This window comes from Protopterus annectens, chromosome 1.part1, assembly GCF_019279795.1.
Source record: "Protopterus annectens isolate FY-2018-M chromosome 1.part1, PAN1.0, whole genome shotgun sequence".
Taxonomy (NCBI): domain Eukaryota; kingdom Metazoa; phylum Chordata; order Ceratodontiformes; family Protopteridae; genus Protopterus; species Protopterus annectens.
In genome coordinates, this window is record NC_056726.1 from 197,270,641 (window position 1) to 197,278,483 (window position 7,843).

The window sequence follows — 7,843 nt, forward strand, 5'->3', positions numbered from 1 at the left end:
CCTGCTATTATACATAGCGTCTCCATCACTCCCACTCATACACTGCTATTCCTCTGCTATGGCAAGAATGCCAAGTAAATTCAGTTATTTCTTCCTACATGTTTTAATATAGGTATTTTGAACTTCAGCAGCATGTGATACAAAACCTACCACCAAATACCTTTGCAGGTAACCACACTGATGAACTGTCCTAGACATTTTCAAAAGGAAAAATCACAGCTGAATAGCCAGGCACTGCGGTATATAAAAAGTGCACAGTTACTCTACGTTTACAATTAGTATCATTCTGACAGCAGCCAAGTAAATTGTTAACTCATTTCTGAGTGTTAGCAATTCAAACTAAAAATGCAGCAGTGCGAGACTCAAACCATAAATACTAAAAATCTGCACTGTAACTATGGTACCAGAAGTAACAATTTGCATTCAAATACAGTTGAGAGAGAGTTAAGAAACTAATACAACTTCCAGTGCACACATGCTCACTCAGCTTTGTTTCCTGAGCACCCACAGTGACATTTAATTTGCCACTGCTCATTATATAACTGACAGTAATCTGACGTGTAAAACTGCACTGCCCAACAGTAAAAAGTTGAGCAAGAGTTATATAGCATTTGACAAAATCAGAAAGTAAAAATCACCACAAATATGCCTTCAAAAAACTGCACTAGCAATGCTTATGTTGCTATCAAATATGCTTTAACTATTCATCTGCAGTAAAACAATCAAGTACATCACAAAAATCAAAGCAGAAATCTGTTCAGTCACATGACATGACTACTGTGGTTAAACAATGGGTGAAATGAAATAAAGCCAAAAGCTGATTTCATAAAACATTCTAATGGTTGTATTTCACTCACAGTCCTTGTACCATGCAAAAAAAAAAAGAGCTTGATCACCATCCGATATGAAGTAAATGTTGCAGTAGCTTGTGTTAACACTAGAAGAATCCCAACCAATATTTACATTCACAACACGAAGTCAGCCGAAACCTCAAAATCTACCATAACCACAAAGAATAATGTTGACTATAGTCACTTAATACCATAACTGCTGGAATGAACTGTAAATCTGTATGACACAAATTAATAAGCTGTCATTATGAAAACTTGTCAGTTCTCATACTATTAATATCTTGGATTTCCCATAGTCTCAAAGCAGACTACAAAATAAAGGCTGGGCGCTCCTGATTTGGTTTTGCATCTTGCACAGCATTGTCCATGCTTAGTAGTTTTAAGTGTACACTAGACAGCAGAATCATCCCAACCAACACACAGCAAACAAGCACCTTAGTCGTAAAGAAAATGGATATATACTCTCTGAATTATAAAGACTAAAATCTAGATAAATCATGTGACATTTCTACTGAAAAATACAGTAACTTTTATATCTTACTTATGAAAAATGAGCAAAGAAAATGGCCACACTGAATGAAACACCCTGGTTACTTAAACAGCTAAAGTGTACCAGCAGCAAGTCATGAATGGTCATAAACCAAATTACCTGAACAGTCTGAGAACATGCCAAAACACCTGCAAACATAACCCAGAGAGACACACCAACTAACAATTACAAAGTGCTTCCCTGCTTCTTTCACACAATTACAAAATGCTTCCCTGCTTCTTTTCAATCACACAATTACAGAATGCTTCCCTGCTTCTTCTTAATCACACAATTAAGTGCTTCCCTGGCCCCTGCTTTAAATCACACACACTAAAAAAATGCCTCTGCTTCGTTCACATTTCACAAATAAACACATGCATTCCACATAATCCAGAGCACTTGGCTGCGCAGCCTATCCATGGAGTTATCATTCTGAACTAGAACACTTCTGGTTTTCTTCTATAAAATAAAAAGGCCTTCCAGTCATTTACCACTCCACTCTAAACCATGTAGACCTTCTCCCTTAACATTAAAGGCACTGATGTCATTGCAATATGCCCCCACCTCCACATATAGCCACATTACATCAATCTTGAACCAGTGAGGCAAACACCTCCAACACCCCAGTGAAACTTGGGGCTGAAGTCTGTCTTTCTTCATTCTCTTCAACCAAATCTCAGTACCACACACTCACAATTCTGTTTTTTGTCACAATGCTTGTTAAAAGACGTCCCAGCTTCAATTCTTGATTACACGACAAAAAAATTCAGTATAGCAGCCATCAAGTTTTTAAGGAAGCCTAAGAAATGGAACCATGAATGGTACAAGTGTGGAAGCAAGGACAGCAGAGGCTAATAAAACAGCTTGGCACTTTTGTAGAGCTGGAATGGAAAGGAGATCAGTAGCTGTATTAGGCTAAATGTGGCGACAAGTAGATGTACCAATTTATCATTTTGTTGCATAATTTATAAGGACTGCAAAACAGACACTCTCACTTCATGTGCAACCGGGCTCAGCTTGAATTCTTATAACCAATACTATCCTCACAATCCCAAACATCTATCATAAAAAAACTTGCTAGCAAGCTAAAACAAATATCACGCTTTACAAATAAGATGTTAAATTGATTTGGTGTGAACTATGTTCTATTTCTTTAATATAATGAGCTGCAGGAACAATGTCATTTATGTGGTAAAATGACCAGGAATGCTACCCATAAGATTATATTAGCAATCTTACTAAACAATGTTGTGTCTTTCGGCTTTTTCCTGGTTATGGGTCGCCACAGTGAAACTACGGTCCTCTAATGATTGGCAGTAGATTTTTACATGCCGAGTTGCCAGTTGCCAGCCCTGATGCACAAAGGTACGCCATTCATGCATGTCTCCACAAAAGATGCTCTAGCTGAGAATCGAACCGGACAGCATCTTACTGTGAAGTGACAATGCTAGCAGCCAAGCCTGATGGAAGAAAACACAACTTTCCTTTGTATAAGCCAAGAACAGTACTATATATCCACAAAGAATACTTTGGGGGGGGGTGTTGGTGCAATACTCCAACCCTCTATTAATCAAAATGTAACTACTGTACAGCTCATCTACAAATGGTAGGTATTTGTGTGCTAGAGATTGACGCACAAAAAGGAACATGCAGTAATTTGATTTACTGCTCAGGCATGCAGTGTCTCTCTTCCCCTAGCAAAGAGAACTATAACCTCCCATGTTTTAGACTGTAAAGAAAAAAAGTCATACACTCAGTGAATCAGTAAACTTAAGACTGCATCAAATTCCAAACGTTCCATCTATTGCCTCGTTCAGCTTTCCCATCTATGACAACTACTGTATACAGATAATGTTTTAAGGCCATCAGTTGTTGCACAAAAAGGAACATGCAGTAATTTGATTTGTCATAATACTGCGCAGGCATGCAGTGTTTCTCTTCCCCTAGCAAAGAGAACTATAACCTCCCATGTTTTAGACTGTAAAGAAAAAAAAAAGTCATATACAATGAATCAGTAAACTTAGACTGCATCAAATTCCAAACGTTCCATCTATTGCCTGGTTCAGCTTTCCCATATGACAACTACTATATACAGATAATAACGTTTTAAGGCCATCAGTTGTTGCCGCTACTATTCCTATAATATTATAGTTAATTTCACTTAATCTGTAGGCCCCATATTTGATTCCTTCGGTCTTCATCATAATACAACACAAGTCTAAGCAAGTTACTTAACGAGATCTGTACTCTACTCTTGTATCATCTTTAGTAACTTGTACTCCGTGGGACTTGCCAAGTTTTCTTGCAAAATACTTTCATGATAGGGTAACAGACTTGTGATGTGCCTCAGCATGGGCATACTAGCAAGAAGGTATACAGACTACAACCCAAATATTGTACACATAGCACTGTAGCAACTTAGCAAGATACATGTACGGTGAAACAACAACCAGAAGATGCAGTAAAGACAACTGTGATTTTTACACTAGCCTTTAAAATATTTCTTGCAGAATACAAGTATTTATTTAAAAAATTATTGCATGCAGGTATCCAGTTTCTACAACCCCGATGATGTTGTTAACATATTTTATTTACAATTACACACAGCCCACGATTCTTGACATTTCATTACTTTTCATTCATTACAAGCACTTAAATAAACTTGAGCCTCCTTCTCAGACTGCCTGTTTTCTATTAATCCAAAAACAGATCTTCAAGAAGCTTAGATGTTTCCAAAACCATCTGACAACATCTTAAACTTACAACCATAAGTATCTAGTGTTATGTTCATATAGTCTGCATTCTCTACTAGATCCAGCAATCTATCTTGTGGCTTAACTCATCCTTACTCCTGAACAAAAAATGGCCATCTCTTTCTTTACTTTCAAGTAATCAATGGTAATGTAAAATATCAAAATATTTATTTAAATAAGAATTTATCAACATCTCTGTCATTGGGCAAATACGACGCAAACCTCAACATTCCATCTTCAGCATCTATAAGACATTTTAATGGTCAGCCAAATCACATGCGGACCTAAACTCAATCTTTACACTTCCTTGAAGACTATACCTTTTCTGCACATGTCCTTTATGAAAGAAGTTCAGAGTACCCCCTAGCAAGCTTCACCATAAAAAAAATCATAATATTACCAAACAAAAGCAACAAGACAAACCCTTATTATTTTCTCAGCAGTCATCATCCTCCTGCTGCTGTGCAGACTGTTTACAAAAATAAACCATACTCTGACCAGAATAACACATATCCCATTGACCCAAAACTTTTCTCTGTAAAGGCGTAAGGTGCTGCTTGTACTTTACCAGCCTTTTTATTATTATTATTATATGCTCAAAGAGCAGCTTTACGAACGATGCTAGTTAAATTTCCCTGTCCTCTAAGCCAACATCTTGGCAGCATTGCTTATTAGAGGAATCTGCCTTACTGACTGTACTAGTACTACGCACAAAATCTGGCCGACTCTAGGGAAACTGAAAGCCTAGGCTAAAATACTGGTCTTTCATATTTCAAAAATATTAAACAGACTAAAAAAAAAAAAAATACTTCGTTCACATCACAAATAAATCCCCGGCGGACCCCATCCCTCACTTACCTCCTAGCCACCGGTGTTGAAATTAAAACTCCAAACACTCCGTTCGTTTCGTAGTAGCCCACGTGGAAGAACCAACCAGGCAAACAAAATGATGCTGACGTCCAGATTCCAAGAAATGCGATGTCCGATAGCCAATAGCTGCAACCGCCTCTCTAGCGCGTCAATGAAGGAAGGAACGAGAGGCAGGAGTTAGCTGTTTATATATGCTCAATGGATCAGTGGCCGTGATGTCAGTGGTGCAGAATCATCACTGATAGGATGATTTGAATAATGCCCCATAAGAGCGGCCACTCACATCACATCAAGCCTATACATCATGCAGGGGGAGGGAATGAGTGAGAACATGGCTTAGGGTGGGGGCTGTGCTACTGTGGAGGATAGAAAAAAAAATGAGCAAGTTCATGCTTGAACTGGGTCTGGGGGAGGGTGCAATTGCCTAGCCTCAGTCTATGGGTGCCCAGCGGTGAAATTTGTTGTTGTTGTTGTCTCGGCTTTCTCGGTTAGGGTCAAATCACAGCAGAACTCCGATCCCTATACAATTGCAGAATTTGCACCCTTTTGAGGCCAGCCTGTACGGCGCCCTAGGCGGTCACCTAGTTCGCCTATGCCTAAGGCCGGCCCTGATAGCAATGCTTTAATGACCATCAGGTAAGCTTGTCAAAGGTTGTAAGATGCAATTAAGTTTTAATAAGCATACTGTTAAAGAATTACCAACATTGAAAGCCTTTTCATTGTTGCCATGCAGAGAATATTTACATAACTAGATAACGTATAAGCCTTAGGTATTGAAATGCATATGACAGTATTTGTAATAAAGGCCAGGATTACAGTATTTTCAGAACCTCATTACATTTGTTGGAGACTTGCAGTTATCTTTGCAGGCATTACCCGTAAACTAAACAGAATGCCAATCTATCATGTGTGGTCCATAACTTGTGCAGTAATCCTTTAAGCAATTTATCTTGAGCTTGTTTCTTGTTCGCTGTTCATTTTTTACTTTGATCATGTGTTCTCCATGAAATAAGCCGATAGTTGTTGTCAGGCAGCAGGTCTTTTTTGGATAAGAAACATTTTTGTAAGTGGGGGTATCACAGAGATTTCTACTTTCAGCATGTTACTTGGTAATTTTATAAAGATGAATATAAATTATAATTAGAACTGCAGTGCAAGGAGAAGTGGTTTGAGCTGAGTGCTGCAAGGAGAAGTGGTTTGAGCTGAGTGCTGCTTGTTTTTTTATACTTGATTTTGACTGGCATTCCAGTAATGTATTTAAAAAGCAATTTATTTCTTCATGCCTCACAACCTTTGTGTTTCCATCTAGATATTAAGTAAGTTGTCATGTAGCCAATGCATTGAAATATTTTTTTCTTCAACACTTCATTTTGCCTTGATTGGACTCTTGTAATGACGGTTTGGCATCCAGGGCAGCGTATTTAATTAAAATTCCAGTTGTTGTGGTTTTGAGCATAGCTCCACCCCTTTTAGTTGGCCACACCCCTTCCCATTGGTCCCACCCATTCAGCTGTCTCCTGCAGTCCCGCTTTAATTTGAAGTCACGAGCCACCACTGCTTATAACTGATAGTCAGACATGTACATTCTCAGAGAATGTATATGGAAACAAAGCTGTCATTCTAGCACCTCGCCCAAAGTGTATGAGAGCAATTCTCAACATATGTTGCATTAACACCTGCATCTTGTCACACCTGTATGTAAGACACAGGTCACATATATAATAATCTATAAACATAGCAGTGTACAATATAAGGCCATTGGGTAGTGTAATAATACATGTAAGGGACAGATCACTGCAGTGACTAAGAATGTTGTGAAAACTACAAGGATATATTAGTTGTCAATTGAACTCTCATGCTCAGCCCTACCATATGTGCAAAAGTAACCCAATGACACACCTCAATCAGTATGTGTACACTCGACACTTATGTTGGGACACATGTCCTAATGGTTTATAAATATTCACATTTGTTTCTATGCATGTGCCATGTTAAAATAAACCCATATTGGTGGCCTGTTACCTTCAATGAAACCTACATGCTGTTGTAATGGCCACTGTTGTTCCATATATGCATGTGTTCTGCTTGCTCTACAACTGTTTTACATCTGGTGTTTTGGGTTAAAGGTAATACCTATGCATGCCATTATAACTAATCCTGAATGCTGTTGACTATTACTAACCCATATCTGTCATAAACCTGCTACAACATAGCTTGTATGGGAAGCCCGGTCCCAGCGGACCCACCTGTCCCACCTGAGCTGGCCATGGCACCGGGCACCAGCATGTCTGGGGCGCAGCCTGGGACCTCCTCCTCCACTGGCCCTGCACCACCTTTAGGTGGAACTGCTGCAGGGGATGGGGCTCGCCCCCCAGGAGTGGGTGCGGGAAAGAAAAGGTCTCCTGTTGTCAGGTCCAGGTCGTGGTGCGTAGGGAGCGTATGGAGTTTTGAGACCAGCTATGCCAGCTTGAGGGCTGAGTTGTGCAATTAGAGGGTGAGCCTGCCCCTCCTACACAGCACCCAGCACAGCCACCTTTGGGGCTGTGAAGGTGCAGTGGTGACTGCCCATGGGTAGGGACCTCAGTCCCACTGTTACCATTTGGGGGCTCATGGGCTTGCGACTTCCAAACTCCCCTCCCTATCCAAGGTGTTTCCACCCCACATGTGTCATATACCGTACCTGTATGCTGTCTTGTCTGTCATCCTACCCAACTTATTCTCCCCGAGCATACCTACTCTCCTTCCCCAACATGCCACTCGCGCCTTAAAAAAAGGGGCAATATGCTCCCCCAAAAAAATCACGCCCCATACATAGCTGTCCATTTTGCACACATGTCCAC